Source organism: Lactuca serriola, chromosome 5, assembly GCF_051521515.1.
Source record: "Lactuca serriola cultivar US96UC23 chromosome 5, Lser_US96UC23_V15, whole genome shotgun sequence".
NCBI lineage: Eukaryota > Viridiplantae > Streptophyta > Magnoliopsida > Asterales > Asteraceae > Lactuca > Lactuca serriola.
In genome coordinates, this window is record NC_136412.1 from 213,834,240 (window position 1) to 213,861,259 (window position 27,020).

The window sequence follows — 27,020 nt, forward strand, 5'->3', positions numbered from 1 at the left end:
GTTATGTCTAACACCATTTAGACAATCTACATACCAATTCATGACAATCTTCATTCATATCTACTTCCAAACATATGAACGATTGTGGACAATTTGAATAATTCGATTATTCCTAATAAACTCAATTATTCTGGAAGTCAAAACATGCAAAGTGAAACAATAGTTAAACAATTAACATAAGACAGTAACATTACTTATAAATAAAACTCCTTTATTTAACCATCAAATGTTAATTACATTTATCTATTACATGTTTCTAATACTATTTAATCTATGCTAATATCATCCTTCAGCCCAATACTCCTAGCATGCTGCAAGTGCTTAACCCTACTCAGTCCCTTCGTAAGCGGATCTGCTGGGTTATCTTCTGATGATATCCTCTTCACTATGAGTTGTCCTTCTTCTACACGATGTCTAATTAAATGATATTTTCTGTCAATATGTCTAGATCTACCATGATCCCTCGGTTCCTTGGTCAAGGCAACCGCTCCTTCATTATCACAGAAAATCTCCATGGGCTCCTTTATGGCAGGTACGACTCCAAGATCACCGATGAAGTTCTTCAGCCATATTGCCTCCTTCGACGCTTCGATCGCTGCAATGTACTCTGATTCGCATGTTGAATCAGCTACGGTTTCCTGCTTGGAACTCTTCCATGTCACTGCTCCTCCATTCAGGGTAAAGACCCAGCCCGACTGCGAATGGTAGTTGTCCCTGTCGGTCTGAAAACTGGCGTCACTATACCCTCGCACCTTCAAGTCATCACTCCCTCCGAGGACTAAGAACCATTCCTTCGTCCTCCGAAGGTACTTAAGGATATTCTTCACCGCAATCCAATGGGCTCTGCCAGGATTCCCTTGATATCTGCTAACCATGCTCAAAAGCGAAGGCTACATCCGGGCGAGTACAAGTCATAGCGTACATGATTGATCCAACTGCGGAAGCGTATGGTACTCGGCTCATTTCTGCTATTTCAGCTTCGGTACTCGGACTTTGAGTCTTACTCAACTTGGCATTACTTTGTATCGGTAATTCTCCCTTCTTTGAGTCTTACTATCCTTATTCCCAAAATGTAAGAAGCCTCTCCGAGGTCCTTCATAGCGAAGCACTTCCCGAGCCAGGACTTAACTTCCTGCAGAGTCGGGATGTCGTTTCCTATGAGTAATATGTCATTGACATATAGAACGAGGAAGCTAACTATACTCCCACTGGCTTTGACATATACACACGATTCATCTTCGCTTCGTACAAATCCAAACTCTTTGACTTTCTCATCGAAGCAAAGATTCCATCTGCGAGATGCTTGCTTAAGTCCATAAATGGACTTCTCAAGCTTACACACTCTATCCGGATGCTTTGGATCCACAAACCCCTCTGGCTGAGCCATGTAAACATCCTCAGCCAACTTCCCATTAAGGAAAGCGGTCTTGACATCCATTTGCCAAATCTCATAATCATGAAATGCGGTAATAGCTAGCATCACTCTAATAGACTTTATCTTCGCAACTGGTGAGAAGGTCTCATCATAGTCAACTCCGGGAGTTTGAGTGAAGCCCTTCGCAACCAATCGCGCCTTATATGTGTGTACGTTTCCATCCATGTCGGTCTTCTTCTTGAAGATCCATTTGCACCCAACGGTCTTACGTCCGGGCACATTATCAACCAAATTCTAAACTTGGTTATCATAGATGGATTGGATCTCGTTATCCATTGCCTCTTTCCATTTCGCAGACTTCGGGCCTGCCATGGCTTCCTTATAGCTATTAGGTTCATCAAGGTTTATTAGTGTACCATCACTAATATATGTGTACCCTTCGGTAGTAGTATTAAAACCATAAAACTGGGGTTGAACTCTAGCTCTTTCAGAACGTCTAAGAGGTAAGGATTCGTCAATCGGTTCAACCGGAGTTTCCTCCTCGGTTTGAGTGCCAGCGGTAGAGGTTCCTTCATTTATCGATTCTTGAATCTCTTCAAGCTTGATTTGCCTCCCACTGTCTCCTTGGCTTATGAGTTCTCGCTCTCGGAAAACTCCTCTCCTCGCAACAAAGACAACATTTTCCTTCGGTCTATAGCAGAGATATCCAAAGGATTTCTGTGGGTAGCCGATGAAAGTACATCGCTCACTACGAGGTTCGAGCTTGTCGTGAGTATCTCGTCTTACGAAAGCCTCGCAACCCCAAACCTTGATATGTGCTAACGAGGGAGCTTTCCCTGTCCACATCTCGTGAGGTGTTTTTGGCAACCTTCTTAGTAGGGACTCGGTTAAGGATACGGGCGGTAGTCTCTAAGGCATACCCCCAAAAAGAGATTGATAGTGAAGCACGACTCCTCATAGAGCGAACCATGTCCAACAAAGTTCGCTTACGCATTTCTGCCACACCATTCAATTATGGTGTCCTAGGTGGTGTCAATTGTGAAACTATTCCACACTCCTTAAGATAATCGTGGAATTCAAGACTTAGGTACTCTCTTCCTCGATCGGATCGAAGCATCTTGATTTTCCTGCCCAATTGATTCTCCACTTCATTCTTGAACTCTTTGAACTTTTCAAAACTTTCTGACTTTTGCTTGATTAAGTAGATATACCCATATCTACTAAGTCATCGGTAAAAGTCACATAGAAGCGGTTCCCATCCTTTGTGGTTGATCTAAACGGTCCACATACATCGGTGTGTATTAGGTCCAATAGACCCTCACCCCTTTCACACGTACTTGTGAAGGGTGATTTAGTCATCTTTCCAAGTAAACAAGACTCGCATGTGTCATCTTCCCTTTGGTCGAATGACTCCAACACTCCATCCTTTTGGAGTTGGGCTATGCGCTTCTTGTTGACATGTCCAAGACGACAATGCCACAAGGATGCTCTATCCATACTATTAGAAGAATCCATGCATAAAACATCATTTCCTAAGTTATCTACAATCATAACGGTTTCATAAATTCCATTACATGGTATAGCTTCAAAATAAAAGACACCATTAAGATAAGCCAAAATAGAACCATTCTCATTATTAAAAGAAAATCTAAAACCTTGTCTAAACAAACCATGAAATGAAATGATGTTTCTAGCCATTTCTGTCGAATAGCAACAATTGTTCAAATCTAAAGACAAACCATTCCTAAGCACTAAAGAATATACTCCAATCTTGGTCACAGGCGACGATCTTCTATTCCCCATGATTAGATTTATTCTTCCAGCCTCCACATCCCTATTTCTTCTTAGTCCCTGCACATTAGAACAAATTTGGTAACCACAACCGGTATCAAGAACCCAAGAAATAGCATGAGATGAATCGTTAGATTTAATTTTGTATATACCTGCGAAAGACGGCTTGATCTTTCCTTCCTTGATGGCTTGCAGGTACTCTGGGCAGCTTCTCTTCCAATGTCCTATCTTGTGGCAGTGGTGGCACTCTGCCTCCTTTGGGTTGGGGCAGGGTTTAGCAGGATCAACTTTAGTCCCACTAGAAGAGGCACCATCTCGGGACTTAACCTTGCGATCGTTCTTAGATGAAGCCTTCCTCTTCTTTCCCCTTCCTTGTCCAATAGCCAAAACAGGAGCAGCGGGTGGATTGGGAGTTGGTGCAACAGACTTGTCCTTGAAGTTGCTCTCAGCGACCCTCAAGAGACCTTGGAGCTTGCTTAGGGTGACCTCATCTTTGTTCATGTGGTAGGTCATCCTAAATTGATTGTAACTTGGAGGCAAAGAGTGAAGCACCATGTCGATCGCCAAGTCTCCCCCAAAGTCAACATTCAACTTGCGAAGACGGTCGACATACCTTTGCATCTTTTGCAGGTGCACGGTAAGAGACTCTCCATGACCCATTTAGCGGAAATCATGTTAGTGAAAATCTCATAACGCTCTTGTCTCGCGTTTTGGTGGTATCTCTCCAACAAGTCTTGGTGCATCTCGTACGGGTACATGTCCTCATAGGACTTTTGAAATTCGGAGTTCATAGTGGCTATCATGATGCAATGTACCTTCGTTGCATCACGCTCGTGAGTTTCAAAAGCGGTCATTGCAGCCGAGTAGCGATTTCAGGGTTGATTTTCTCGAGCTTCTCATCGAGGACATACTCCTTGTCCTCATAGCGAGCAATAGTGCGAATGTATCTTATCCATTCGCTAATGTTTGTCCCATCGAAAGTGACCTTTTGACAAAGGCTCATCAATGTGAATGAACTAGCAGCAGCGTTGTTTGCGTTCGACATCTACAAATAGAAAGGACAAAGATAGATTAGAATATGAATCCCTAATTATCACCCAATAAGAAAATTAGGGCTAGGATCCAACAACAATATTTACATATTAGAAAAGGGATACCGTAATCTAACATGCAAACAATTTGAAGGTAAGTGAATGACGATTCACTAATTCTCATCCACGAAAACATAACTTTAAGTTCTAAATGTATTGAGAATTCCTAGGTCTAGATGAGATTCATTGAAACTTTTCAATGGCATGTTTAAATCTCGATATGCCCCTCTTGTTTGTGACTGGGATACCAAGGATCACAAAGCGGATGTGAATTACCATGCAAATTTACATGGTGCCTTCATTGTAACGATCACCTATTCGATGTGCCGGTAAACCACACACGCTCCATCGAACTATGATAAACAATGAATCACGCTTTGCCATCTTTGCTTAGAACCAATTAGTGTGCCGGTAAACCACACATGCTCCACTAACTTCTTAGTAAGGGTGCAAAGTGTAATTTCATGGGATTGCATCAATTCATTTTTCCTAAAGTAACTAAGATTGGGAAAATTAAAAAACATGTAGTTACTTTGTATTTTCATATTATACTTTTAATGAGAGATGAGGTTGCCCTATCCTACCCGTTCGGCTAACGACCCTCCACCGATCAAGCAAGCGGTGGGTGTGAGTGTACACCCATTAAGCGCCATTTTATAGGCCGCATCCTTATACCCACCTTATAGATCGGCTTCGTGAATGAGGCCTACTAACGGTAAGACTAGCATTTTAGTTATGCATATATATATATATATATATATATATATATATATATATATATATATATATATATATTTATATATATTAATCTTGTAATATTATATTAGTATAGGGTTGGATTTTAAACTTGTAAAATTCTAGGGTTTGAAATTTAAATTGTCAAAATTAAACTTTTAATCACAAAACATAAGTTTCAAAACTTGAGGGCAAGTTTTAAACATTTAAAACATGGAGGATCAAATAGCAAATAATCTTAATTAACAATTAATTCCATAATTATCCATATTTGATTTATTTAATGATTTCTTGCAAAATAATTTACCAATTTAATCAAAATAAATAATTAATTATCACATAAGGAAATTAAATATTTTATTAATTGATAAATATCTTTAATTAGATCAAGATTATAGTCATATATATCAAAAAATCGGATTAGGGTTGATCTAATAAGATAAAGGCAAGTTTCCATAAGATAAATATCAAAAAATCCCGATTTTGGCCCTTCCTGACGCTCGGACTCGCCGAGTTCCCAACTGGACTCGTCGAGTCAGGCCAACTCGTCGAGTCCATGGGACTCGTCGAGTTCATGATACAGAAACACAAAATTCGAATTTTGCAAGTAAGAAACAAACAATCATGCATCAATTTAATAGAAACCAGTCTAGGCTCTGATACAACTGATGGGTTTTGGCCATATGAACATTCCTATGTGCACATGCAAACCCTAATGCTTGGATCTAGGTTTCTCTAATTAAACATGCATTGTATCCAAGACTTTTAATGGCTAATAGAGCATAAGAACAATACAAAATCAGAGTTAGAAGCTTACCTTGAAACACTTGTTTGATCTTCTTGTTCTTGGAGGTTTAGAGTCACAAATGTCACTCCTCTAATGGCTTACAAACACCAACTAGCAAGAGGATGATATGAGAGAGAGGAAAGGGAATAGAAATCGGCCAGGGTTTCTTTGCTTTAGCAGAGGTGCCGATTTCCCTTGCCCCAAGGGTCTATTTATACTTGTAAGGCTCCTAGGGTTTCACCCTTAAACCCTAGTTGGATAATCTTTACTCAAAGCAATCCAAATCCTTTCCAAGATAAGCCCTTGGACGATTTGTGGCTTATCCCAAGCCCTAGAAATCGTCCAACCCTATCCAAGAAGGATTTACAGCCCAAAGTGTAACTATCAAACAATTGACAGTTTATACCCTCTTATTTAATTAATCTCTTTAAGTCACCAAATTAATTCTAATTAATTTATGACTTATATTAATCAAATAACAATATTATTATTCCTTATATTTTTTTCATAATATATTAATAATATTTATTCTCTCATAATAAATCATCCTGTCAAGTTGCTATGGTGAAGGCAACCCAAAAGGACCATGCACAATCGGGTCAAATACTTGCCTAATATAGTTGTAGCCTTAGACACTATTCCAACAACTACAACATAACAACATACTCAATATCAACAATCCAAAGAATACATGGCCGTATGTACTCAGAGGTGAGATAGTCACCCGAACATGTGATCCTACTCTAGAACCACAACCAAACAAGGAACAGGTAAGAGAGCTTAGATCAAGAGTCCCCAGTCTATCCTACATGACTGTATATAATCCTAGGGCATCCCCTTACTAATAGATAACCAAAACTAATGGGTCGACATTAGTGCCTTCGACCCACAGTTACAATGAGGCGAAACTCACCTCGATACGTGCGTAGATAACCATTGTAGCAATGAAGGACTCTACCTGCTTCAAATCACTTTCAAAAACCTATAGGAAGATACTTGAGTCAATACCCCATCACAAGTGATAGTCATTGCAATAGTGACCACCCCCGAAGACGGTTGCTGTGGACGTGTTTGTGTATGTGTTTCGCGTGTGCGTGTGTATTTTAGTGTTGATGCCCGTTGTTGACGTGTTGTTGGCCGGAAAATCAAGTAGAAAGACCACCATGGCAGCCAACCATGGTGGCTGCCGCCCGTGCTGCTCTTTCTGCCGCCACCAGCCACCGTGTACGGTGGCTGTGTGTGTGAAATGGTGTTTATGTGTGTGTTATTTCAGTTGAATGTTGTTTTTCGGCTGCTGATTGGATTATTATTTCACCCAAGAATGACTAAGTCTAACCATTTATTTGAATTACATACAGAAACTATGGCACCCATAAAATCCCTAATCAAAACTATGGCAGGACCAGGAAGTCAACGATAATTAGAATTCCATACAGAATAAAAATAAGAGAGCTTACTAAAGATAAGAGAGCTTACTGGATGTCAGTGAGATAGCCGCCGGAGATGTAGGGAAAACGGAGAAGGAAAAGGTAGTTAATAGAGAATGCGGAGCAGGGTAGTGGTGACGAACTTCGGCGTATAAGGTGGTGGTGGTAAGCGACGACGTATAGGGCGGTGGTGGTGAGAACCTGTTCGGTCTCAACTATGAAATAAGGACAATTTTAAGAAGGAGAGAAGGTGGGAAAGCAGGTGGCAGGAGATAAATCTTAAGACAAAGTAATCAGTAGCAACAAAAAGATGAAAAACCGCAATCAATAAAATTAGAATATTGAAATCTCGTATTGTACCTTTGGGAGCTTTCAAATGATCACTGTGGCTTCCAGATGATCAGAAGAATCTGACAGAAACCCTTAAGGATTACAGCTTAAAACGAAGATATCCCAACCATTTGTCAAATGTATGTATGAGAGAGAGAGCGAGAGAGATAGAGAGTCTGTTTCTTCTATTTTGTGGTTCGGGCTTGTGTGATAAACGAGTAACTTGTTTCTACTTATATTTATTTGGGCTTGTAACATCATAAGTTAAGCCCATGTTAATGTCCACTGTCCCAACTAAAATAAATGATAATTTATATACATTCTAATTTAAAAGTCTAATTTTTTTTTTCTTTTCATTTGTTAAAATTTTCTTTCTTGTGTTTGAGTTCCAACTGTGGCTTCTTCCCCTTTTTTCTTCTGCATCTACTTGCTTACTCACCCTCAACTGTATCTCTTCCCATTGCATTCACAGAGCTTCCATCGCTTCTTTTTCCTTCTGCATCGCTTCAACGCGATTCTTACCCTTTTCTTCCAATTCTGTAAATCAACCATCGATAACTGGCTCCCACCGCTCCACCGACTGGCTACATAACGAGTGTTTTTCCAGGTAATCCTTCGTCCATTTTGTTTTTCGTGCAGGTCACCAACATGTGCTTCCCACCGATTGAACAACCACGAGCACCACCACTTTTGCTTGCTTCTTCAGGTTCGTTGTCGTCAAAATCGGTCTGCCATATCCGCTGTTCTTCGTCTAACCGGCAAACCATATCCACTAGCAGGAACCCTAACCTTGCTTGCGTGTACTACTGATTTCATGTTTTTTTAATTGATTATTTTTTTTTATGTTTGCTGTTTGCGTCAATAAAAGCAGGAGGAAGAGAAAGCAAAAGAGAAACAGGTAAACGATATGTTTAAGATTGTTGTTCCTCAGCCCATTTTCTTGCGAGAATTATTGATTTTGGACTCACTGTGGAAATGTAGTAAAAAGACGATAGTATTTGGCAATTTTCTACAAAGTCTCTTAATTTTCATGGAATCCAGTATTTTTCTTGCATTCTCATAGATCTATTGTTTCTGTGGAACAAAAAAACCAAGAACTGTCATTTGAAAATCATCCAATGGCTTTTTTGAGATAATTTGATACTATATTTTGTAATTTAGGATTTATAACATAAGCTAAATGTGATAAGTTTTTGATCTGCCAATTATTACCAACCTCACCAATTTGATTTATTTTTGACAAATTATCAGAAAATTTCAAGCGAATCAAACACTGTCTGTGTTGGAATTCGACAAATTTGTGATAAAGATCCTATCTTGGTCTAAATTAGGTTTCCTAATAACCTGTTAATCAGAAACACCCATGAAAGTTTTGGGTTGATTTCACTAAGGGAAGCGGCAACATGGTCTCTTAAGTGAAACTGGTCATCTATTGGTTTATGCGATTTACTCAAACAAACAAATCAAAGAATGAAACATTGGTTTTTGTTTTTGATCCCAGTTACAACTTTGGCAAACGTTACTTTTTGGAGCGACCTTTTGACTGATAATATTATATATCAAAATTGATTAATTGTTTGTATATTAGATTTGTGATTTTGTTTGTGGTTATTTGTATGAATAAGATTTAAGGGCTTTAAAGTTTCATTTTTACACGTAAATATCAGATGGCATATAAGCACATACATGACTGTTTCTTTTTTACTTAATCTGGACATGATGATTTAATGGGTTAAATACTAATCTTTACGTATTTGTCTTTTTTTCCCCATCTCTTCTCATGTTAAAACTGATGGATATTATGAAGTTTTGGGTTTTGGAATGTAAGGATAAAAATCATAAAATGGTCAATTGTCTTATTCCTTTAATCATCTAAGAAATGAGAAACCTTATATTGCACAAGGTCCTATTTCAAACAAGGCCTAAACTTTACTATGTTTCTTGAAAAATGTCATACATTATTATTCCAATATCTTCTCATTAATTTATAAACTTTTTTTTGATGAACTACTTTTCTGTTTCACATAATTTACTCGAGTTATAGCATCAGCTTTAGCAAATATGTGAAACTGAAAGCATACAATCTCTCTTCCATGACAGAATTCTCACCTGAAATAGAGCCTTCAAAGCAACTAAACACCTCTAATTTCCAAGTCACGGGTAAATCAAATCAAAAACTTGTGCAGATGCCATGATTTTAAGGGTTTATTTATTTATTTATTATTATTATTATTATTATTTTTCCATATTGTGTGATTAGTTTGTTGTTTTCATCAGAATGAAAGAGGCAAATGAATTGAAGATGTTCTTAATAAGTGAATTCAAATCGGGAACAAAGTAGACGCATATGTAAAGTCTTGACATTGACTTTTTACTTGATAAATAAAACATGATTTTTTCAACATTCCATCATACATTTTGGTATTCTGTTAATATTATTTTGAGTAAATTTCGGAAAATAGCAACCTACTTTATATAAATAGAAATTTATATGTTTCATTACCATTATAGTACGAGAGGTCTGTAAGTGCACCGAACAAGCTTTGTAATGTGGCATGCACTGCCACTTTTGTATTTGATGAAATGCTTTCTAGAGTAACAAATTTATAGCTGATTTATGTCTATTGTTTAAGACCAAAACATTAGAATTGTTTAAGAAAGTAAATCATTTTAAGGATAATTGTTGTCCATATCAATGGATATGGATAATGATTATAACGATGGAATATTAACAAAATATTTGGATAATATATGATTATTCTTAGAGGAACCTCCGGTGAAATGAAGTGTGAATGCATAACCAACCCCGCAACGCGAGATTCTTCCCTAGTTTAAATTAAGTGTGAGCTAGTAGGGGTACACAACACTTTTTTTTACCAAACTGTTTCAGTTCGAGACATCTAAAACATGTTGTATCTTCAATGCAAGTACTAGTTTCACACCTCTTGAAAATACCGGTTCCAAAACCGGATTCACAAACAGGTTAGTGTCAAAAAGGATTTGAATCGCTCCGCTGGTGCGATCTGGTCGATAGGTTGTCCAGTTGTCTCAGTGAGGAATTTTGGTATGCCCTCTGTTGACCTTTCACTGTGAGTACTGCTGCAGTAAAGCCAAAAGGAAGATCAGTCCCAGGGTTCAATCTAGGCTGCCAACCAAGATGAATGTGGACCGAGGGGTTGTCAGGGAGCTTCATAGGGAATTGTGTTAGAAATATGGGTTTAATGACACTTGGAAATCTGAGAATCGTAATAATCACTTTCAAATCGAAGTATTTAGGTGGTACTTTCAAATCCTCAATTGGATAAGACTCAAATTAAATCGAGAGAAAGAAAGAGAATGAGAGGATATGATTTCGTGAGTACTAGAAAAGAGACCAAAAACTGAATTTAGATATTTGTCTGAAAACTATTATATGACAGTTTAAAACTGTCACAAAACCAACAAAACGGTCATAAAACGAGTATTCTGAATAAAAGTCAAAATGAGTCAATTATCTAAAAACCGGATTTCTAATGCATTTTTTATATAATAACATAACCTATATAAAACCTGCTAGGGGCTCTGCTCCTTTGGACCCCGCCAGGGGCTGCCGCCCCTTGGGCCCCACTCCTAGGGGCGCTGCCCCCGGGCCCCGTTCGTTCAGGGGCTTCGCTCCTAAATGACAGTGTACTTTGATACTTGATCAAACTTAAACAAATGTGTACTCCACACCTTCCTTACTTGCTTAATATTTATCAATATCATTTTTGGTCACACAAAGTAATCCCATTACACTTAAATAACATTGATGATAACAAATCACCAACAAATTGTACGATCCATAGCTGGAAAGACTGCAGGAAAAAAGGGAAACATAGTCGCTAGGAAATCAGATTCCATATTCAAGGCTGAGGCTAAGAGAGACCCTATGTTTACTTCGCGATAGTCTTAGCTCGACATTGTCAAAACAGGATTCAAACCGATTTTACTGGCTACAATGTCAAACTTATTTTAACCGTTGGTTCGTTTTATATGAAACCGGTTAGTTTTGTCATTATTAATTAATCTTATTACCAAAAAGTTTGTAGTCTAATGTTATCAAGCGTTGGTGAAAGGTACCCTTCAACCTTATGTTGGGTTCAAGTTCCATTGTTGACGAAATGTGTAGTTTAAGAGAAGAATATGAGAGTGTGCGTATGTTTGTTTTTCCAAAAGAAATAATATTTAATCTTATTCTTTTCAACCGTATATTTTTACCTATCGATCAAACAACATGATTAATGTTTTGAATCCCTCAAACATGAAGAAACACACGTGATAGAAATTTTAAAATTGGATAGAATAAATCGGTATAACTTTCCCCTCTTATTTATATTTTGTTAATGTTTTCATGAGATATAAAAATTGAATTAAATTTGAGAAATTGTCATTATAAAACTAATAAAATATTTCAAAATTCCTTCAATTAATAGCATATTAGGATAATTTGTGTTGACAGATTTGTATTATGTTTAATCCATTATTTTGATAAAGTAAACTTCGATGTTAATATGGGGGGATAGTTTATGTATATAATCCGTTAATGTCATATAATAGAGTTTTATGTTAACTTGTGTGAAGTAAAGACGGTTGCCAAAACAAACAAAATAATCTATAATATCAATAAGATACTATTTAATAATAATAATAATAATAATAATAATAATAATAATAATAATAATAAATAGATAAATAAAAACTTGGCATTATATATAGACTAAACTGCACAAATGGTCTCTGTGGTTTGCACAAAATTATCACTTTGGTCCAATTTAATTTGGACTAGTACCAGAGGTCCAAAGTTTTCATTTTGTTGCTTGTTTGGTCCAGTATATTCTGATTTTTTTCAAAATGACGGATTTGCCTCTGTTAATATGATTTTCTTTTTTGTGTTAATTGTTTTCTTGATTTTCAGATTAAAAAATAAATAAAAAATAAAATTAAATCTCTCTCTCTCTCTCTCTCTCTCTCTCTCTCTCTCTCTCGTTAATGCCCATTTCTCTCTTCATTAGTTCTCATTCACTATAACTCTTTAATTTTTTCCCCAAAAATTCATCAAAAAATGGCTAAAGAACCCTAGCGCCACCACCCTTCTTGAAGGTTTGAAGAAGAAAAAGAGGAAAGGACCAAAAAGAAGAGGTGTAGAGCAAAGATCCAAGGCCAAAATCAGAGTTCATTGAGGTATATCTCGGAATCATTCTGTTTTGTGCTTAAAACCCCCATTAGAACACCTCTAAGGCTAGTTTAATGTATTTTCTAAGCTTTATAGTTGTATGGATGCCTTGATGGGTCGAGATATCCCTAGATCTGTTCGTTTAGGAGTTGTAGAGCCCTGATCTATTGCCTTTTCGAAGTTGCTTTGCATGAGAACCCTAGATCTAGCCTTTATTATGCTTTTTGAGCCTTTTAATCTTCATGGATACTTATGGGCACGTAAAGATAGAATCTTTACGTGTTAATCGAGCATGAGGAGCCCAGATCTACAAGTTATATGCGCTGGATTCAAGCAGAATCGAGTTTATAGTAACTGCATGCATGCGACTCGGCGAGTCGTTCTTCAGACTCGGCGAGTCGAGCCGCGAGTCCCCGATTTTTCCCCTTTTTGAGTGATTCCGAGTGGGGACCAGTGAGTAGTAGAATGAACTCAGTGAGCCGGAGGTCAAACTCAGTAATGGAGGGACTCGACGAGTTGTTCATACAACTCGGCGAGTCCAAGGCAATCTTCTTAGTTCGAGAACAACTCGTCGAGTTGTTCATACAACTCGGCGAGTCGGATGCAGATAGTCTGAGTTCTAGAATCGAAAGGAAACTCATCGAGTTGATGACATACTCGACGAGTAGCAGCGAACAGGGTTGAGAAGTGAGAGTAGGGACTCGGCGAGTTGGCGGCCCAACTCGGCGAGTCAGGTTAACTGTAAGTTGACTTTAACCGGGAGAGTTGACCTTGGACAGGGGTAAAAGAGTCATTTTACCCCAATACAATTATTAGTATTTGATTGTGTGTGTTTGTGGAATTGTAGCCGGGGAGATACCGGAGCAGCAGCAGATAGCTTCCAGGGCCACACACTGAGCAGCCAGTGCACGAGGTGAGTTTCCTTCCAGTAGAAACGGGTCTAAGGCCGCAATGTCGGCTCGTTCAATTAGTAGTAGTTTCCGGACGTCAGTCTGATGCAATAGTTAGTATGTTTGATGCCTTCGTGGCTCAGACAGGTTTGCGTGTTTTGTGTTCCTGGTTATGGCCCGAAGCAGTATGCAGTATATGTTGTTGTGTTAGTTGATATGTTTATGCCATGCTATGTTCAGTAGTTCCGGACTTTTGTCTGATGCAGTCAGTTTCGGACTTTGGTCCGATGCAGTTAGTTCCGGACTTCGGTCCGATGCAGGAGGCAAGGCCTCAGTAGTTCCGGACTTCGGTCCGATGCAGTTAGTTCCGGACTTCGGTCCGATGTAGGAGGCAAGGCCTCACTAGTTCCGGACTTCGGTTCGATGCAGTTTCCGGACTTCGGTCCGATGCAGAGGGCAAGGCCCTGGTTAGTTCCGGACTTCGGTCCGATGTAGTGGGCAAAGCCCAGTAATTGTTATATGTTTGTATGGTATGAGGTAATTTAGGGGAGCTCACTAAGCTTAGTGCTTACAGTTTCCGTTTTGGTTTCAGGTACTTCCGTAAGTAAAGGGAAGAGCTCGGGATGATGGCATCGCACACACCACAGCTTCAGTTTTTGTCCTGGGAGATTGTTTTGATACTTAGTTGATTTGATACAGTTGTATCACGACATTTTATTATGGTTTGAGATATTTGACGTATGGTTTTATGATATGTCGTTCAGCATATGATTTTTATTATTATTAAAACAAATTTTTTGGGTCGTATTTTGGGATGTTACAAGTTGGTATCAGAGCCTTGGTTTGAGGGATTCAGATACACTCTCGGGTGTGTCTGAACTTAAACTAAGGGAAAGATAAAAAGATTTTCAAAAGGAAAATGTTTTCGAAAGAATTTTTTTTTGAAAAGCGCTGAGAAGGAAAAGAGTTTTGAAAACGAGATAAGGGTGTGGTGCATGCGATCAGCCGAGCTCAAGTAAGTACTCCCAAATTACCCATACAAGTTTATATTATGATTAATTGTTTCAGTTTCAGTAGAATAGTATGCTAGTATAGGACTAAGGATCTAGAAGGATGCCTTATGTGCCTGCTTTGTGTGTTCCAGCTTTATGAGAATTGCATGTTAGCATCAAGTAGACAGCAGTAGGATAGCCTGTTCAGGTTATGCCTGATAGCACGAGCTTAGCATTGTATGCTAGTACAGTTTTGCATTACGAGGATAGAATCGCTTGAGTAGTTTCCGTGTCTGAATGCTACTTGTTTTGTGCTTTGTGGGACTCTGAGTGATGAGAGTTAGCCGTTAGGTGAATGCGCCACAGCACATGTGAACAGGGTTGAATAATCTCAGAGTGTTGGATTTGGCCCTACTGCGCAGCTCTTGTTTGAGTCTAACCATTGTGGGGACGAGTTCTGTACTCGAAGGATTATCTGAGCCTCGCCACATGTGATGGCATTCATGTGATGACTAATTGGCATCACAAGGAGGCCTTCAGCAGTTGAGGACTGGTAAGGATTGAGTCAGTAATTCCCTAGGGCAAGCCTAGGATGAGTGTAGTTGAGATCAGCAGCAGTAGTAGTGGTCGGGTGGAGTCGAGGCAGTTCTTGAGGAAAGTACGGATAGATGTGGAAGGTAGTAGGGGCCCATACTACTGGAAGCAGAGGATCTGTACTCGAATCAAGGAAGGTCGAGATGAGACCGGAGGGTCTGTATTTGTAGTGATCTCTCGAGATATATCAATGTTTCTGACATTTATCGTAATGTGTTTTCAGAATGGTGGTTTTATGCTCTAGACCAGCAGGCGGCAGTTGAGGTGCCGGAGAAGGATCGGGATCAGGCTCAGGAGCCGAATAGTTGGATGAGCAGACCAGAGAGTTCTTCACTTCAGAAGTCACTCGTATCATTCTTGAGCAGACTCCAGTGATCTTTGGTTCGATCAAGGAGGGCATACTAGAGTTGATGGAAGAGAAGCTAGGCACCTTTCTTGCTGAGGTGGCGGCCATGATGGGGTCGCGCACGCTTACTTTCAGGGAGTTTCGGGCATGTGGAGCTCCAGACTACCACGGGGCACGGGACCCCATAGAGAGTACTAGATGGTTGGCGGATATGGCCAACGCATTCCGCTCGAGCAGGTGTACCGAGGGGGACAAGGTCAGATTGGCGTCCTGTCTTCTGAAGGACAGGGCACGAGATTGGTGGGAGGAGGTTGGACATGCCATTGGAGATGACGCAACGTTAGATGCCATGACCTGGGCTGATTTCTCTACCAGATTCAGGGCGGAGTTTGCACCGGTTATTGAGGTGCAGCAGTTAGCCAAGGAGTTTCAGGACCTCACCCAGACTACAGAGACCGTGGCGGAGATCACCGCCAAGTTCAGGGAGAGGGCCCTTCTCGTTCCTCAGTATGCAGCTGACGAGGAAATGAAGAAGGCCCGTTATCATGAGATGCTACGGAGTGATATCCGCCAGTTTGTGAGCTGGTCCAGCTGTAAAACGCTAGATGACATGATTGCTAGGGCTTGGGAGAGGGAGATTGACCTTGAGATGGAGAAGAAGAAGAAGCCGGAGGCAGTTTCGGGTACAGGTAGTTCGGGAAAAAAGCCCAAGGTTTCAGATCACGGATCCAAGAATCAGCAGAGCCACGGTCGATGTGGAAAGTGTGGGAGATTGCATGATGGGGTGTGCAAGGCAGGGAGTTCCGGTTGCTACAAGTGCGGTCGGACTGGGCATTTGAGCAGAGATTGTACATCCCCTGCTACCGCCATTGCGGCATCAGATCTGATTTGCTTTCAATGCAATCAGAGGGGACATAAAAAGTCCTAGTGTCCGAGTTTAGCTGCAGCAGGGAAGGTGGCGGCACCTGCCCCAGCTACTTTGAGGATTACAAATAGCCATCAGGGCCGAGCCGAGGTGCCAGTGGCGAAGAGTAGAGCTTTTCAGATGACAGCAGAGGAGGCGCGAGCGACTCCTGATGTGGTGACGGGTATGTATCTTCCCTTCATCTCTGTATTTATTATTGATTATTGCTTATGGTTATATGTTTTGTATAGGGTCGTTCTCTGTGAACGACATTTTTGCTACAGTATTATTTGATTTGGGGGCTACCCGATCGTTTGTATCGCTAGCGCTTAGCAAGAGATTTAGTAGAGCTCCAGGGGAGCTGGATTGTCCACTAGAGGTTGAGATAGCAGACGACAGGACCGTGAGGGTCGCTAGGGTGCACAGAGGATGTTCTCTTCAGTTGTTCGATGAGCAGTTTCCGGTGGACTTGGTCCCTATTCCCTTGCGAGGGAATAAGGTTATAGTGGGCATGGATTGGTTGAGCCCCAATGGGGCGGTGATAGATTGTGAGCTGCAATTAGTGAGGGTTCGCACTCCTAGTGGGGGAGAGTTAGTGATTCAGGGCGAGAGGCCACAACGCGGACCAGTTTTGTGTTCAGCGGCGAGAGCGAGGCGCTATTTTCAGTAGGGTTGCGCCGGTTATTGTAACAGCCCGGATTTCCAGGTATCTTTTTATGCTTATGTTTTTGATGTTTTGTGAGGGGACTCGGCGAGTTGGAGCTCAGACTCGCCGAGTAGGATCGCGGTTCTGGACGCGGGTTCGCACCTGGACTCGGCGAGTCCAAGGTATAGACTCGGCGAGTCCTCGCTGTTTAATGAAACCCTAATTTCCCGGTCCTAAGCCCTATTTAAAGGACCTTATGGCCTTTCATTGCGGCTACCTGGATCTTGAGAGCACCAAAGCGGCTGAGGGATTTGTGTGAGTGAGAAAGAGGCCATTGTTCACCAAATTTGTGTGTTTTTGCAAGAAAGGAAGAGGAAAGGCAAGCTAGAAGAGTTGGGGAGCTTGGATCTTCTTTCATTTCATCAGAGGAGGCTTCTTGAGGTATCTTTCAGAGCTTATTTCCGTATTTTGTTGATATGATCATATCTAGGGTTTCTTCATGCCTTATTTGCTTTGTATTGGAAGTGTGAGAGGTCCCATGGGGACATGGTGCTTGGATCTGGACCTTAGTAGGTCCATAGAGTCCCTAATGTCATGCTTTATGTCCTCCCTTTTTGGGTTGGAGGCTAGGGTTGCCATTCTAGAGGTCATTTCTCCAAAAAGAGCCTTGTAGGTGTTGTATGGTAACCAAGATATGAACTTTACGTGATGAATAAGCTTAGGAGGGCCAGATCTATGAGTGGATGGTGCGGATCTGACCTCAGAAGCTAGTTTGAGTTGATGCATGGCATGGACTTGCCGAGTCTGAAGAACAGACTCGGCGAGCAGCATGAAGATTTTCCTTAACCACTCAGCGAGTGGTCTTGCCGAGTTAAGGGTCGACTCAGTGAGTCAGGGAGAGTTAGAGAGGGTTGACAGTTGGACTGAGTCGAGCTGGGACTCGCCGAGTTGTTCTTGAGACTCGACGAGTTGAGTCGTGGTGGCCCCGCGATTCATGCCAGGTGGAACCCGTCGAGTCAGGGGAGTACTCGACGTGTCAAAAGAGAATCCTAGAGAGTTTGTGAATACGTTTAGACTCGCCGAGTCGCCCTAGTGCACTCGCCGAGTCCAGTCAAAGTTGACCGTTGACCGTTGACCAGAGTTGACTTGATAGGGGTAGTCGACCTTAGTGGTAAAAGTGTTAATTAGAGATGTATGATGTTATAGGGGGATTATAGCTCGGAGGATCGAGCACGAGTGATTTCCAGGATTCGCGAGTTATCGAGATACACGAGGTGAGTCTTCTCACTATACTTTGCCTTGAGTAGGTAACCAGAGTTATGTGATCAGATTATTTGTATGCTATATGTATGTGATGTGTTGTACTGCATGATTTCTATGTGATTTATGCTGTGCATGTTTTAGAGTTGGAACCGGAAGGTTCATAGAGTTAGAACCTGAGGGTTCACAGAGTTTGGGTGCACGGACCCATAGAGTTATAGCATCGAGTGGCTAATATGTGTTATGTGTGTGGTATTTTGGGGAACTCACTAAGCTTTGTGCTTACAGTGTTAGTGTTGTTGTTTCAGGTACTAGCGATGACCGTGGGAAGGCGCCGGCTTGATCTGTACACACGCATGGGATTTTGATATATATATGATCTTGGGATTTTGTATGATGTGAATTGGGATTTAAACTTAATGTTTTTATGAAAATTAAATGAGAAATGTTTTTATAATTTGCGAAAAATTATTTTGAAATTCACGATGTTACAGTTATGTAGCTTATGTCTTGGATGCCCGGGAGAAGGGCAAGACGACAGTTGACGATGTTCCGGTGGTGCGAGACTTCCCAGATGTATTTCCAGAGGAATTACCGGGAATACCTCCTGAGAGGCAGGTCGAGTTCGGGATCGACCTAATTCCTGGTGCGGCTCCGATAGCTAAGGCACCATACCGGTTAGCTCCCCCTGAGATGCAGGAGTTGTCTACGCAGCTGCAAGATCTGCTAGACAAGGGTTTTATTCGGCCGAGTAGTTCGCCTTGGGGAGCGCCAATCCTGTTTGTGAAGAAGAAGGATGGGTCGCACCGTATGTGTATAGACTACCGGGAGTTGAATAAGGTAACGGTGAAGAACCATTACCCCCTCCCGAGGATAGACGATTTGTTTGATCAGCTTCAGGGGGCATCTTGGTTCTCCAAGATCGATTTACGCTCCGGATATCACCAGATGCGGGTCAGAGGCGAGGATGTGCAGAAGACTGCTTTCAGGACCCGCTATGGTCATTTCGAGTTCGTGGTGATGCCTTTTGGGCTCACTAATGCTCCAGCCGTGTTCATGGATCTCATGAATCGCGTATGCAGACCGATGCTGGATCAGTCTGTGATAGTATTCATAGATGATATCTTGGTGTATTCCAAGACTCAGGAGTAGCACGAGGAGCACCTGAGGGAGGTGCTAGAAGTTTTGAGGAGGGAGAGACTTTTCACGAAGTTCTCCAAGTGCGAGTTCTGGTTGCGTGAGGTGCAGATCCTTGGTCACCTCGTCAACCAGAAGGGTATTTTGATAGATCCGGCCAAGATAGAGGCCGTGATGAAGTGGGAGGTCCCAAAGTCTCCATCCGAGATTCGAAGCTTCCTAGGTTTGTGATATTGCCATATTTATACCTATTTTTAGGCAATATTTAAGTACATTTTTATTAATAAGTTGATAATATGTTTAGAATAATGGTACTTATGACTTTAAATTGTTATTTTCAGTCAATTAAAAGGATTTTCGAAGAGAGGGACCAAAAGTGACAATATGTAGAACATGGGAGACTTGAAAGACAAGAAAAGAATAAATCCACAAAAGATACTGAATTCACGACGTGGCAAAGTCGGCCACGACGTGGCATGAGGATTCTAGAAGATAAACATCGCGATTCGGAGGATTCCTTGCACGGTACGGATAGCTTGAAGCCCACAACGTGCCCTGGATAGCCACGACGTGGCGCGGGTTTTTGGAGTTTATTTAAGTGTTCCTGATTATTACGAAAAGGAGAACCTTTTGGCTGAAGGAAAGAGTTCCAGGAGACGATTTGGAGCAAAAGAAGGGTTCTAGAAGAAGGTTTTTAACACCAAAAAGAATAAAGGTTTATATTTTAGTTAATTAAGAACATGTTTTCTATTACTTTAAGTTGTGTTGGTTTATTAGTTGCTATGATGAGCAGCTGAATCTAGCTATTCTTGTTTAGCTAGATGAAGCTTTCAACTTATGAATAGTTCAGTTTATGGATTAAGTTTAGTTGGTAAAAATTGCTTGTGTTTGATTTGTATTACCTAGCATGCTATTGTTTGTTTCTCTAATTGCTTGATTGCATGTTCTGTGTAGCTTAGTGACGATTAACTGCATGAACTTGTTTACCTGATGATTTAGCGAACACTGAATTGTTAGAGCTAGGACTGACCAATCTTAGTTAGTAATTAGAGTAAATAAGCTTAGTTGTGCTAGAGAACGTGTATTGTGACCATAATTGCGTTTACATTACAAACCTTACATATCATATTTACATTCATAATTAGTTATGTGTTTAATTATGTGTGAACATACATGGTTTGACATGAATTAGTTAATTATTAGTAAAGTTAGAACTAAATTACTAATACAACTAAAAACCAACTTAATAATCCGTAATCATTAGCTAGCCATAAGGAAGAAGTGGATTCAAACTAAACTAAAGTGTGTTTTTACTTATTGAATTTGATTTAAGTTCGTCTGATCTTGTAAAGTCAGATAAAACCCCTTTTAAACTTGTTAATAATTAGGTTAATTTAATAGTAAGTAAATTAATTAGAACACCGTTCCCTGTGATCGACACCCGACTTACCCAAGCTATACTGTAATCTGACTAGGTACACTGCCTATAAGTGCACAGTTAGTTAAGTTTGTTAGGTTATAAATATTAAAATTAGTGAGTACTTTTGTGCACATCAAGTTTTTGGCGCCGTTGCCGGGGAACGGCTTAGTTTTTAGCTTATTTATTTGCATTAAATTAATCGATCCTTCTTGTGGAGTAGAAACCACAAAAAGTTAATTTTTCAGCAAAATAAAATTTTTTCTGTTAGCCACAGAGTCCACGACGTTGCCAGATACCTGCCACGACGTGGACTATTAAAAAAAACTAAATTTTTAGTTGTTAGTTAGTTTTTCTTATTTTAGTTCAGTTTTACGTTTTTAGTTTAGCAAGTTGCAGGAGTTCATGACTAGAAGCTCAAACACACCCTTGGTGCCACCACTTGAAGATCCCGAGTCTGCAATTCACAAGAAAAAGACGCCCTTACAAGAATTGAAGTTAGCTTTTTCAAGAAAGTCGGGAAAGAAGACATGAGAGTCAAGTTCATCCGCGAGGCACAAGAGCAATCTTGAGCATTTGGATCATACGCTCGTCGAAACCGAGTCCGAAAGCGATACCGAGCCGGAATTTGAAGAACACAAAAGTGAACCCGAGAACGAGCCAAGGAACGAGATGGCAACAATTGAAGAAATGTCCATGGGAGCTTACAAGAAGCGGATCCGAGAAGATGTGGGTCCCGGTTTAGTCCAACCCGCAATACCTGCCACTGCCACATTCGAGTTGAAGGGGCACATATTGACTGCACTGAAGGACATCCCATTTTTCGAGAAAGATCATGAGGATGCTTTTAAGCATCTTGATGAAGTCAACGACATTGCAGATTACTTCAATGTCCCAAATGTCAACAGAAACACAGTCTTGCTTAGGATGCTTCCTATCACTTTCAAAGGAGCTGCTAACGATTGGTTAAAAGCACTCCCATCGGGTATAATTACCACTTGGGCTCAAATGCGTGAGCAATTCCTGGACCAGTCTTGCTTAGATAGCCAAACTCAAGAAGGCAATAGCCAACTTTGAGCAGCAGCCGGGGAGTCATTATACGAAGCATGGGAGCGGTAGGGCTTGCTCAGAAATTGCCCTCAACATGATCTAAATGTGCAGCAAGAGATGCCAATCTTTTATGATGGGGTCAACGTTATGACAAGACAACTCCTTGATTCTCAAGGACCTTTGACAAAGAAAAACCCAAGGGAGGTCAAGGAGCTAATTGAAGAATTCACGAAGCACTCTCGCGAATACCACAACCCTAGGCAAGATGGAATCAAAGGCGGTGGAGGGGCCCAAACTGAAGAAATAGCAGCTGTCATGGCCATGCTGAATAATATGGATCGAAGGATAACACAAATGGACCAGTCGATACATGCCATAAGAGTGGGTTGCGAGAGATGTAGTGGTCCACACTTGACCAAGGACTGCAATGTAGATGAGTTTGGGAACAGAAAAGCTCAAGTGTGCTACTCTAGTGGGGATAAGTTTGATGAGGACTGGAGGAAACCGAAGAAGGAGTGGCTGCCATATGAAGAGTATAAGAAGCAAAAAGAAGAGAAGTATAGGCAGACAGGTCGAGGCTTTTATCAAAAGGAGCAGACACCAGCCGAGAAGAAACCCGACCTAGAGACCATTTTGATGAAATTTATGGAAGCTTCAGAAAAGAGACACGATGCCACTGATACTGCTATTATGGAACAACAAACTTTAATAAAGAATCAGCAAGCCTCCATCCATAACCTTGAAGTACAATTTGGTCAACTAGCCACTCTGGTTCACGAAAAATTGTCCCTGAAGAATCCCGAAGTAAAGACCCAATCTCACGTAATGGCCATCGATATTGAAGAAGATGCAATCTCTGAGTTCCTGGAGGCATTGGAAGAAGAACCACAGCAGCCCGATCCAAAACCCAAGAAGTCAAAGTTCGAAAGTGAAAAAGTTGCTGAACCAGCTTCGCCACGACGTGGCACTCCTCTGGCCACGACGTGGCGCATGTCTGATCAAAAACTCTTTGAACCCGTTCCAGCTTATCAGCTACCTTTGTCATTTCTAACCCGAGCTGCACTTAGTCTACTGGAGAAGGAGCATATAGAGTTTGTAAAGCATGTGAAGAGGATCCCGATTAATACCCCCTTTGTCAAGTCCTTATCCAAAACTCCCGAGAACCAGAAATTACTGCAATATTTGATAGACACTCACAGGCAATTAAAGAAGCAGTCTAAGGTGGTTCTAAGTGAACAAACCTCAAAAGCCGTGTTGGGAGAGACACCAGAAAAGATGGGGGATCCTGGACGCCTCACTCTTCCGTGTGAGTTTGGTAATAAAATGAAGGTTAATGCTTTAGCCGATTCTGGGGCTAGCATTAACTTGATGCCCTTTTCATTTTATCAAAAATTAGAAATTTTGAAGATGAAGGCTACAAAAATGAAGATTCACAAGGCGAATCGTTCAGTGACACAACCCCGGGGCATCGTGGAGGATATTTTGGTGAAAATTGGAAAATTTGTTTTTCCAATAGACTTTGTAGTTTTGGATATGAAGGAAGATCCCGATGTTCCAATAATCCTTGGTCATCCATTGCTTAACACTGCTGGAGCTCTTGTTGATATTCGCGAGTCTAAGCTCACTTTGAGGGTTGGAGATGAACAAGAAGTTTTTGGAATACAAGATGACTTCCAAAAGGATCAAGTTCAAGAAGAGGTGTTCACAATTAATGAAGACAATGAACTAGAAGAACTGGAAAAGCTTATGGAAGAAGAGATCAAGGTGGTTCATCAAGTCAAAAGAACAAAACCGAGGGCATCTGTTCCATATTTGATTGAAGTCATAGCTTACAAGAGTCCGCCTTCTTGGGTGAGCAAAGAGGATGAGGAGATGACAAGTGATGAAGAGGAGGTCACTTCAAAAGTGACAAAGCCGATGGTGAAAGAGGAGGAGGATGCTATGGAGTGCAAGGAACAAACTAAGGGCACAAAACGCAAGCTTGAAGAAGAGGGAAAAGCTAAAAAGGAGAATTCAAAGAAGGCATATAAAAGGCGAGTTCAAGATTACAAGAGGCGATTCAAAGAACAAAAGATCTTAGTGGTGGACTCTTCAGAAGATTCAACGTAGAAGGCACGGAGTCCAGCTCATGACTCCAAGAAAAAGAATCGCTTCTCGGGAGGCAACCCGAGCTTGGTTTGCATTTTCTTTTTTGTTAATTTTTTTTTGTTTTAATTAGGAAAGATATCAACTCATCATCCAATAACTGATACTTAGTAAAGAATTAGCTGTGGGAACCTTAATTAATAAATGAAATGCAAAGTAGATAGTTAAAATTTATGATTTTGAAAACTTTTGCAATCAGGCAGTTTCCACGACGTGGGCAGATACAGCCACGTCATGGTAAAAATGAAAACACGGGACCAGATGACAGTTTCGAAGTCCATGATGTGAGTATAGCTACCCACGACGTGGCCTTTAAAAAGTCAGGGGGGACCATTTCCTTAAAACCCTTTGACCAATAATCCCTATTCCCTTTGATACTTCTGCACGAACGGGAACCAAATACCCCACAACCAATTTCTTAATCTACTTCCAATTTCCTTGCAAGTTCTTGTCAATTAACTCTACTTGGTATGTGTTCTATTCATTAATTGTAGTTAGTTATTACAATTTTAAATTTTCATGGTTAGGGTTTATGTGATTTACGAAATTGGTTGAAACTAGTTGTTGATTCTAGGTTGCATGTCCCTTAAATGTCCATAGGAGCAAACCCCAAGCATTAATTTTGGTAGAAACCGCGTACAATATGACCGATCCACAAACAGCTTGCGACTGCGGTCCACGACGTGGCGAGCTAGGCCACGTCGTGACTTCTGGCAGACAGTTTAAATTGTTTTAATATTTTGGATGTTTGCTGCTTTGGTTTGATTGTGTATGCAGAAATGGGACCACGAAGAGCTATTCCGCGGGAGGAAAACCCGATTGATGTGGCGAGCATACATCCCTTATATCAGTTTCCTCAAAACATTCCCCAACCATTGTTAACTACTAATGAGAATCGGCTGGGATGGCTGTACAATAGGGAATTTGCGATAGCCCCAATTATCGATTGGGGATGGCTCGGTGGTGTGGGAATGGTCGCTGAGTTGGGACGCTATTGGTTGAAAACATACGTAGGAGATCAATTTTCTTTCACTTGTCATGGGTGGAGGAATTTGTTTGCCATTCAAGAACCTGTATACCGGGAATTATCGGTGGAGTTTTTCTCTACCATATGCTTCGAGGAACGCACTATTGATTTTACCTACAACCGAGCACTTGTGTTTCGTTTGGGTGGTGTTTATAGAGAGTGTAGTCTTCGGGAATTCGCTTGGCGTATGGGGCTTTATACTGAAGTGGAGACTCAATCTCCGTTTTTCATACCGTTCTTGCTTGGATGCGTTCGGGATTTTAATCCCGGTATTATGGATGTTCAGTTCTGGTGGGGCATTTCTAGCCATGAGTACAATACTCGTGACTCGAGTGAGTCACAAATTCGGAATCCTGTTTTCCGATTTTTACATCGCCTGATCACTTTTTCAATAAATCACAAGCATCATGGTGATAAAGTTTCCATTTAGAATTTGTTTTATTTATGGACTCTTATTACCCCGGGAGTTTGCTGTGATTTACCGTATATGTTGGCGAGGTTCATGGGGAAGAAAGCGGCCAATTCTAGGCCCGGGAGTCTGATTACGGGGGGCATTTGGTTACTCGCCTTGCTAGGTCATATCATATTTTGACCCTTGACTTTGTGAGGAATCTTACTCGATTCCCGGACACAGATTTGACTATTCAAGTCTTGGGAGTTATGCGGGCAGTGGTGAATGTCGGGGGTCGTTTTGTTATACCGCCGATAGATGACGAGCAAGAAGAGGCGCAACCAGGGCAGCAACCACCAGCCAGACCACGGCGTCGGAATGTACGAGCTAGAGGTGAGGTCGAGAGAGAGCGTGCTACTTCACAGTATGTACAGGGAGTGCCCACCGACCCTTTTCAGAGTCAGGTGGTAACTTATTTGGATAATCTCCGGGGGCATGCCATTTATCATACCCAGCTTACTGAGGGTCTTTATTCGCATTTGGGTGTGACCCGACCACCCTCTATGCCACCACAATATCCTTATTTTCCGACATGGGAGGAGCTATGGCGTCTGCAGAATGACGGGGCAGGACCAAGTGGAGCGCAGGGCCAAGGAGATGATGATTGATTTCCTTTTCTTTTTATTTTGTTTTGTTTTAAGTAGTTTTTTTTATGTTTGAATTTGGTTTGTAATGTAAAACTTTCTTGAACTATGATGTTACTCTTTTATTTCTTTTGGGTTGTTCCATTTTTCAGATTAGCATTGGAATTCTAAGGAGCATATAAGGTTAACTCTAGAGTCGTGTTTGTCTAGTCAAGGAAACTTAGAGTCGTGAGTTGGAACCCACAATTCAAGACAAGTGTGGGGTACGTTAGTAGGAGAGAGGTTACAGTTGGGAAGTATATTTACATAGAAGCGTCGTAAACCATTTAGACATTGGTCAAGCTGCTAGGGTGCATTCAGAAATAAGGCATATTTTTTTGCTGATGTCCAGTTTCCACGACGTGAGCTCCTTACGCCACGTCGTGGCGCTCATGAAATTTAAAGAAATAAAGCAGCTTTGTGTTCGCGTTTTTATCTCATATCACGACGTGGTGCTCTCTGCCACGACGTGTATCAGTTTATCCTTGCCCACATTTCTACTTGCTAGCACCCTCGCTTAGAAGCATTGAAGTTCCGAGTCATCTTCGTGGTTTATTTACGTATTCACCCAGTTCTACACCGAGTTTCTATTTTTGGAGGTCCATATTCCGGATGCACATTTTCCACACTTTTGGAGATGCTCACGCCACTACCCCAGGGGAGTCTGTTCCTTTTTCTCCCTTTTATTTAATTTTGATTTATTTTTATGAATACAATGAGGGCTTAGTATGAAATAAGTGTGGGGTAGGGGTAGAAAAAGTAAATTGCTAGATAATCATAGAATTTGATAGTAAAAATTGAAAATTTGAAA

General features: G+C 41.0%; 1 non-coding gene across 1 annotated transcript; it reads right to left on the bottom strand.

The window, feature by feature from the left end:
• Positions 1 to 21,961: 21,961 nt before the first annotated feature.
• On the bottom strand, positions 21,962 to 22,064 carry LOC145056032 (small nucleolar RNA R71). Its single transcript, XR_013685573.1, has one exon. It is a non-coding gene; the product is annotated as a small nucleolar RNA R71 (small nucleolar RNA).
• Between the last annotated feature and the right edge of the window lie 4,956 nt (positions 22,065 to 27,020).